Below are 9,256 nucleotides of genomic sequence, written 5' to 3'. Positions count from 1 at the left end.
TATTATCATGCTTAAAAATACATGCATATAATTACAATAACCAAATGCAACATTTCTCATAATTCATGATCACAGATAGCTTCAGAACTCAAAACACAAACCTCAATTATCTTCACTTACTACATTTATGAATTATTATATAAGATAATGTTTTCATGAGACAAATGCAAATAAATAAACATGCATACATACATAAGAAATATAGAACAACTAAACAATACAATATTTTACTAATTGAAATCCCAAAATACATCAACATAATATGTTTATCTATCAACGTCTACGTCGTCTACTAAATAATTTGATCTCATTAATAACACAATTGCCTCTTGCTCTTATTCTTGTTTCTGCCTAAGTGGCCTCGTCCTCTGCTACAATATTATCAAGGGTTAATGTCTCTTCAAAGTTCACGAGTGCAAATAACTGGAGCAACTATCAATTTATCATCCTTATACAAAGTTCACGTGACCTACAATGTAAGTGTCATAAATATTAAATGACAATGATGTATGGAAGTTACGATGACACATTAAAAAATTGTTCAAAAAATACATGTATAGACTATTGTTTATCTAACTCGCTCTGATAAAATAACATCATATCTATTGGATTATTATTATGGGAAAAGATGGGTTCGAGTTTTGGGTGTTTTAAGAGAAACAAGTGATTTATGGGTTTTTTTAGAGAGAGAGAGTTGTTGGTGTCATTTTTAGAGAGAGAAGAGGTTGATATGTGTTTGTGTTCTTAGATCTGGATAAGGGATTAAATTTCACCACATGTCATTCTTAAAAAACGTGATCTATTAAGTTATTGCTATTCTGAAATGCAACATAATGGTTGTTACGCTTGAGAATGATTATACTTACTAAATATTATGTTTCAGAAACACAACAAGCTCATATTGTGCTGTGTTACTAGAATTTTTTCAAATTATGTTATTATGTTTAAATTGTTATTTAAGTATCCTAATTTAAAAAGAAGATCCTAGTTTTGGTATATTAGGTATTTTAGTTATTACAATAATCAAACCTACTTAGAAGATTCATGATCGTTATAAAAACTCAATTGAACTTACAATTAAATTATGAAGTTGTGCTTGATTAGTGTTTTAAAATAAAAATAATAAAAATATATTTAATCATAGAAATAAAGATAAAAACATAAAATAAATATATATTTTAGAGAATTTCAAATTGAATTTTAGACGGTTTCATAATGAATTTATAATATATACTTCCTAAATTTGTCTTTTTTGTTTCAAAACTAATTAAACTTTATTTCACTTAATCAAAACTCGAATTTCTCTGTTAAATAGCAAATTTGATCAGAACTAAACGACTTTGACCAGAAAGAAATAATTTTATATGGATTGAATCCGTGACTTCATCAATTGATTCGATCGATAGATTTTAGTTTAAACTCAAAGAAAAAGGTACGAAAAGCTCAAGCAATCGACGTTGAACCAAACTTCATCCCCTTTCTCATAATACTATTAAATAATTTATATAATGACTCAGTGATTAATTTAATTTAACGAGGTCTGATCCATTTGAGTTTGAAATTCCTCTCTCAAATTACTTGGTACAAAAATTTAATGGATATATATCTTATTAACTTCATATAATTAAATAAATTACTTAAATATTTAATTAATGAGTAAGATAACGTTTGTTTACACGGTTGCGACAGTTTTTAAAACAAACCCGTGTAAATAATATATTTGGTAATATTAAAACTCAAATTACTGTGTATGTGAGGCCCGTTGAAACTGCCGGTTCGTCAAAAGCAACTCTCAGCTGTGTTTTATACGGCCGCATCTATGCCAGGAGAATATTTACTTGGATATTGTTCACGTGAACAGTGCCAGGTGAATCTCACTTGGAAGAAAAATCTATATTAAAAAATATATATATATATAATAACTCTTTTCACGTGAGAGACGAATCATTTATCATGCATAATCTATATTTTATCACTTTTCAATGGACACGTCAAATTGTATAAGACTTTAGCATAAATAGTTGTTTTTAAATTATTTTTCTTTTACCATGTCGATATTTTGGGTTTTCTCACAAGATACATTGGGGTTAATTAATACTTCTTTCAAGATGTTATATTTTGAATGTTATTCTTTTTAACAGTTGAACCAATGCAATGTATTTTTCTCCCTTTTTTATTTTATTTTATGCAATTTAATATCTTATTCCGAGAGACATTATTTTATGTCAATTTATTTTTTTAATTAGAATGAATTTTTATTTTTTATTAAAAAAATACATAGATATATATATGTCCTTTATGTTCCAACGGTTTTTTTTGTTTTTTGTTTTTTGCCGGAGAAGCAATCAAACCCTACTTAGTTGTTATAGTATTTTTATTAATAATAACTTCTGCATTATACTTTGTTGTCTATTTTTAGACTCTCTGCATTCTTTTCTTCGAATATTTACACATAAGAAAATCGAAGAAGAAGAAGCATGGCAGGCCGCAGCTCAAGTGATAATGATGAATGCTTCGATTTTGAAGAATACGATGATGGTGAGTCTTTTGATAGAATGGTTGAAGGGATTAGAGAAAGAACTAGTCACGAAAACGAGAGAACTAGTTTTCTGACAAGCAAAATCCTGGAGGATTTTGTATGTAGTAATATCATGGCAAGTAGTAAGAGAAGAGAGTGTCTGCGGGACAAGAATGGCTATCAATCTATAAACCTGCATGGTTTTTCCAAACCCAACAAAAAGAGGTCAGGTGACGCGTACGTTGATGGACAAGAGAAACGGTACTGATATATGATCGCCAAGAAGCAGAGACCAGGAGTTTTTCAAGTAATAGCAAAAGGAGAGGCAAAAGGAGCGTTGAACCTGGAAGGATGATGGGAAAGAGGAGAAAAGGAAGAGCTCAAAGAGAAAAACGAAGACTGCAATTGGGTCTGGATCGACTAGAACTCTCTGATCACATGAAAACTCGGATAGGAAAAGAAGGGGACAAGGATTTCAAGTTTAGAATGATGAAACAGATCTTTGAAACGGATTTGAAGAAACATAATGACCGTTTTTCAATGCCTTCGAATCAGATAATTAAATTAAGGATAGGGAGGATTTTGAGGCAATGGATATCAGGAAAGCAGGAAAAGAAGTTGTACTTGTAGAACTGGATCTTGGAGTTGATATTCATCAGAGAACAATGAATTTGAGACGCTGCATGGGAGATGAATAACTCATTTTCCTACATGTTAACCAGCAGTTGGAATGATGTTTTGAGTAGGAATGAAGAGAAGACTTAATGCCAACGACATTGTGCAAGTTTATTCCTTCAACCATGATAATTAACCAGCTGTATCTTGTATTCAAGAAGGTTATGGACGCAGCAACAGTCAGGAAGGTGATGGATAGCAACCTTGCAAGTAGTTCTACTGGGAACAGTACTGGGGACGGTGCTGTAGAAGAAGTTTAGGCAATATATGTTCTTGGTGATGCAAGTCAAAAGATCGTGGACGGTGCAAGCACATGCATGCCATGCGTAGATTGAAGAGAAAGGTATCAATGCTAAAACTTGTTAGCCAGCTAGGTTTTTCTTTTATATCTCTTTTGTTTTCCTTCTCTAGCTACAGTTTGGCAGCTTGCTCGCGGTCACAGGTTGCCTTTCCGATGCAACATCTAGTCTAGATTTTATATTAAATTGTTCTTATATGTGCGTGATAGATTAGTCTAAAAAATCGAGCAATATCTAATTAATTTTATTTTTAAAAAAGTTTTAACTTTAAAAAAGTCTTGAAATAATCTTGTTTCAAGATTAATCTAGTACCTTCCAATCATCAGAAATTTCCTCTTCGGCGTCTCGAATTCTTTTTTCTAACCCAACTTGTGCCTTGAATTAGTTTACTAGCCGAACCAGGTTTAGGTTTAATATCATTGGTTCCAAGACATCCCATGTCTTAGACGAAGTCCATGTCTAATATGATTATTATTAGTACAGAACTATTGAGCTGACGAAAATAAGGCCCAGGTAATGCAATAATCTATAGACTATCAATTAAAAATTATTACAGCCTCGGTGATGTTGTAATTCATCTAGAAAAAAAAAAATCCAGTTATATACTCGAGGAATTAAATGAAAAATCTACTGATGATTTTTTAAAATCTAGAATGCTTAGATTATAACTTTTCGGTGATTGTATAATGGACTTAATTGTATCCATGCTACTGTATTCATTCTGCAAAGCAAAGGAAGGTGATACTTTAATCATGATGCATGAAGAAAAAAAACCTCTTTTAATAAATTTAGAGATTCTTAAATGGTTGAATCAATATCTTTTTAAAAAAAAAATATAATAAATATATAAAAGAGTATTAAATCCTAAGAACAAGGTTGTTTGTTCTTGTTTTAGTATGAAATTAATGATTTATAAGAAAATAATATTGTGTGTATATGTTGAGAATAGAAAAATAGGGTATTTGTATCGCCTTAACTCTTGTCCTTTTACTTAAATAAGGGAGCTTAAAGGTCATTCCACCATAATAACATTACTGAGAGATAAATATCTCATGCACATGCATTAATCATGAATAAATATCCTTTACATATATTTAGAGAAATATATAAATCATATATTGAGACCCCACTTATGAGTTTAAGCTATTGGGTTGAGATGATTTTTTGACATGATATCATAGCCTTGTTGACCAAGCGGTCACGAGTTTATATAAATCTCACCACCTCCATTCTATTTGATAAAAATTAAGCACAAGGTAGTATGGATGTATGCAAGTTTCAAGCTCAAAAAGCTTTCACTTGACAGGTTGTGTTTGAGAATTATATAAATTATATATTGGAGTCTCTCTTAACAGCTTAAGCTATTAGATAGAGATAACAAGTTTCAAGCTCAAAAGGCATTCACTCGAAGGAGTGTGTTAGAGAATTATATAAATCATATCTTGAAGTTTTATCTAACAATTTAAGTTATTAGATGGAAATGACAAATTTCAAACTCAAAAAGCTTCACTCAAAGGGAGGCTTTCACTCGAAGGGGTGTGTTAGAAAATTATATAAATCATATCTTGGAGTTTCATCTAACAACTTAAACTACTAGATTGAGATAATTCTTTAACAATACAAACATTAAATATGAAATTAAGATCCAAGCTAAAAACTTGTGCTAGTAAAAAATCTCAGAGGCAAAGGTTTGGGTCCATGAAATTTGTACTCAAGAAATTAGGCTCCGGTTGCGCTGACCTAGACACATGGCATGAACCCAAAGACACCAGGTATGCGTCTAGCACCCTTTAGATCTAGGAACACGGCCTAAGACCAAACTCTTTTCCAGACCCTCTAGAGCTTGTGCAATGGTTAAAAATGGATTTGGACTAGCAAAAAGTTATTTAAAAATAATGATAAATCTTGTTCATCACCTACCAAGGAAGGCAATCCAAATTATAAACTCAAATTTTAGACATCATGAGAAAAAGGCTGCGGTTGAAATCAAATAGAAAGGTTGAAAATCTTAAACAAACATACGAACATGCAGAAGAGAAGGTATTTAATTTCATCCTATATGGAATATATTGTCATGATAAAAGACATAAAAAAATAACCTTAATTAACTAACCACATGAATTGCTTCAAAATGCCATAACATCAATATGTTAGGCTTGCTTATGCTAGCACCTTCCATGCATGGCCTGCCCACTTGCACCAACACCATGCATGACCTCTACAAATCCTATAACACCATCTCCATTTCCTTGACTAATGCTGCTCACTCATGGCTAGCTACTTGATCTTCATTCATGAGCTTTTCGACTTCATCTGCATCCTTAACTTTAATGAGTAAGAGCCTGGGATAGCCGGGATTTTACTCACTCACCTAGACCCACAAAATACATTTTCCGGGAGATGGGTTTCCTTGAATAAAAAAAAAAGAGTACAAGACAAAGTTTCTTATCACGCCTAAAGGAGTAAATCTTGGACAATATCATTCAACTTCAATGCACCCTCATTCCTAGCCAAAACACCATTCCAATTGGAGGTTATCACATAAGAAACATTGTTGCTCATGTGCCTCTGCCTCAGCCTCATTGTACTTTCATGAACATTATCATATTTAAAACCCATCTACAAGTTTCACTTATGTACCATTACTCTTGGTTTGGCACAAGTCCTTCATCTCCTCTTCATTCAAAAACTCTTCGCAGTCCTTGACTTGAATCAAAGGCATTAAGAAGCATTCCTGGTGCCTGTCCATATCAGTTATGAATATTTGTTTCATGATCCTCGACTTGATTTCAGTGTCCTGCCCTTCTTGATGATCTATCCCAGCTTTAATTTGGGATGAGAAATTGAGTGCAGGATCCAAACCCAGCTTCCTGAAATCTACCCTTCCCATATTTTTTCTTTTCTTTGAGGGTACTTTCTCTGATCCCAGGTACTCCTGATCACCTTCATCATCCTTCCTTTGGCGTTTAAAGATTTCCTCTCACTTTCGGCCCTTTTTTCTTCTTGCCCTTCATTCTTTAATTTCAGTCCCTCGTGGCTTTTCTTGAAAAATTTCCATCTAGCCTTTCCCCTCCTTTTCTTGGGTACAAGAGGGTTTAAAAATTCACCAATACTGCTATGAGTACTCTTTGCATCTTTTTTATCAGTAGTACTTTGGGTTTTCTCGGAAGTTCTAAACCTTAATTCATCAACATTAGTGAAAGTAGCAGTACTCTTGACTTCTTCATAAGTGATACTTTGGAATCCTTTATTGTAAAGAAACCTTTCTCTATTTTCTCTCATTTCCTCGGGCACAAAACCCCCAAATGAGCTCACAAATTGATGGGCACTGCGACTGGTCGATCATATTGGGGTTGCCCTTTTCCTTCAAAGACTCTCTTATAGGACAAACATTATTAAAATATTCTTACGACAAGGTTTTCTTGAAAATGTGAGGAAACATGAGGAAGGCAATTTTTTTTTCTTTTTCGGCTTTAACCCTACGTACAACATAGAATAAATAGGACAGTACCATCTTGAATGAGTCTAAATTTAAAATGTATGATCAGTTGCGCGCTACTGTAAAATTACCGAATATAAATGGAAATACTGATAAAAAAAATTTATCCAAATATTGCAATGACATTTAATGAACAATTTTTTTATTGCTAAATCCACCAGTAAACACTAATAATAATCTTCTCAAGGTATATACCAAGGGAATTGCAGTAAAAAAAAAAAGAATAAAAAAAAATCAAATAGTTTGATGACGTGTAAGTTTTACAGACGATTTTACCAATAGAATTAACCCAACAGTAAAATTCATCTGTGAATATGCCGACGAAATACTTTCATCGGTATATACAGATGACAATATAAGAGGTATTACAGTGAGATTCAAGAAGACAAATTATTTTTTAAAACCTTTTTTTTTGGTTATCGACGGACTCATATTCCAAAGAGTTGGAATAGAATTACATCAAATGTCATTGATATTGTTAACTCACCGACAAAATAAGTCTGTCGATATATTTAAGAGAGTTGAAAAAGAGTTACTGCAAATATCACTGCAACTGTTAACTTACCAATGAAATTATATACGGTTCGTCTGTCGGTGATATGCTAAATTGTATAGAGGGAATTACTGATGAAATGAAGCGGATAATTTTTTTTTGCACGCATGTTCCGTTTATAAAGCCATCAGTAAATTTATTAACGACAGACTCACCAACAGACCAGAAATTGCCAACGAGTGTTTTTCCATCGGACGTTTTCCGTTCGTGATCCCGTCAGTAAAACAATCACAGATTAACTATTGATGTAAATACCGACAAAATTTTTTGTCAGTAAAACTGTTAAATCTGGTGGTGTGCTGGTCTATAAATGTATTCTAACTATCAACAAATTTCAAGAACTTTAGGTGGAATAGGGATTGTAATTCTTTCTACTTCTCACGGTATAATGACAAATCAAGATGCTTGACTAGAAAGAATCGGTGGAGAAATTTTGTGTTACATATGGTAATCTTTTCAATATCTGGATGATATCTCTAATTTGTGAAAAAGAAAGATTAAAGAACAAATTTCTAATATCATTCCTCCTACATTATTAGATTTGTTGATATTTTAATAGGCTTTTAGATAAGAAAAAAAAAAGAATGAAAAAAATTAAGAAAGGTTTAATTTCTTAATAACTTTCTAATAAGAAGAAAAAAGATGGCACAGCGACACGAAATGACGAATAGACATTAAAAAACCTCGAAAATGAATTTAATTAACCCTCTTGCCAATGAGTTTATTAATGTAACATTCGCGATGAAAATTTCAAACTTGGTTGAGCTAACCAAATTTTTAATAATTTAATTGAACTTAATAAATTTAATTAGATTAATTTAAAAATATTTTTTTAAAAATAAAATAATATTATTTTAATAAAAATAATTGATATATATGCATGTTAGTTCTGCTCAGTAAATCCAGCAAATCCAGCAATCATTGTGTTTTTTTATTAAAAAAAAAATCAAGGAGCTAGAGAAGGAAGATGAATCCTTTCTATGTTATTTTTTTTAAATTTATTTTAAATCCATTTAAATTTATATATATTAATAATAAATTTAAATCAATTTATATTTAACTATAATTTTTTTAAATATCAAACATATTTGAAAAAATAATAATAAATTTCAACCATGACACTTCCTGTCAACTATGACACTTCCATATTTAAAAATAATAAAACTTTAAAAATCAAATCAATCTTTATTTTTTTTATTCATAATCATCACAGTTCGTTTTCTGAGGAGTAGAATCTGGGATCGGTGGATGCCGCCCATAGTAACAGAACTTCTACTTGGAGGGAATCAATATTAAACATTAAATTTTAAATGCAAGGTCTGCATAAACACGAGCTGTTAGAGATTATCACATCATTATTATATACATGTAAAATCATGAAGTTTACACTCGAGATCGTGTTTGAGAATGTAGTTGTGGTTGCTTTTCATTCAGAAAAACATACCAATAATGCTTTTTTATTTTTAAAAAATTATTTTTAAAATCAGCACATCAAAATGATTTGAAAACATCAAAAACATATTAATTCAAAGCAAAATAAAAAAAAAATCAAATTTTTTTAAAAACGCTTTCTAAATACACTACCAAACAGTCTAGTAAGGAGTTCCTGCATTTCTAAAAATCTCTCTCTTAATATAGCTTTGAAACCTTCAATTAATCAGAATGAAAAATGTAGTTTAATTGATTAAACTTTAAGTTTGTTTTATAGAAAT

The sequence above is a fragment of the Populus trichocarpa genome, chromosome 5 (genome assembly GCF_000002775.5).
Source record: "Populus trichocarpa isolate Nisqually-1 chromosome 5, P.trichocarpa_v4.1, whole genome shotgun sequence".
NCBI classification, from domain to species: domain Eukaryota; kingdom Viridiplantae; phylum Streptophyta; class Magnoliopsida; order Malpighiales; family Salicaceae; genus Populus; species Populus trichocarpa.
Note: the sequence above shows the minus strand (reverse complement) of the source record.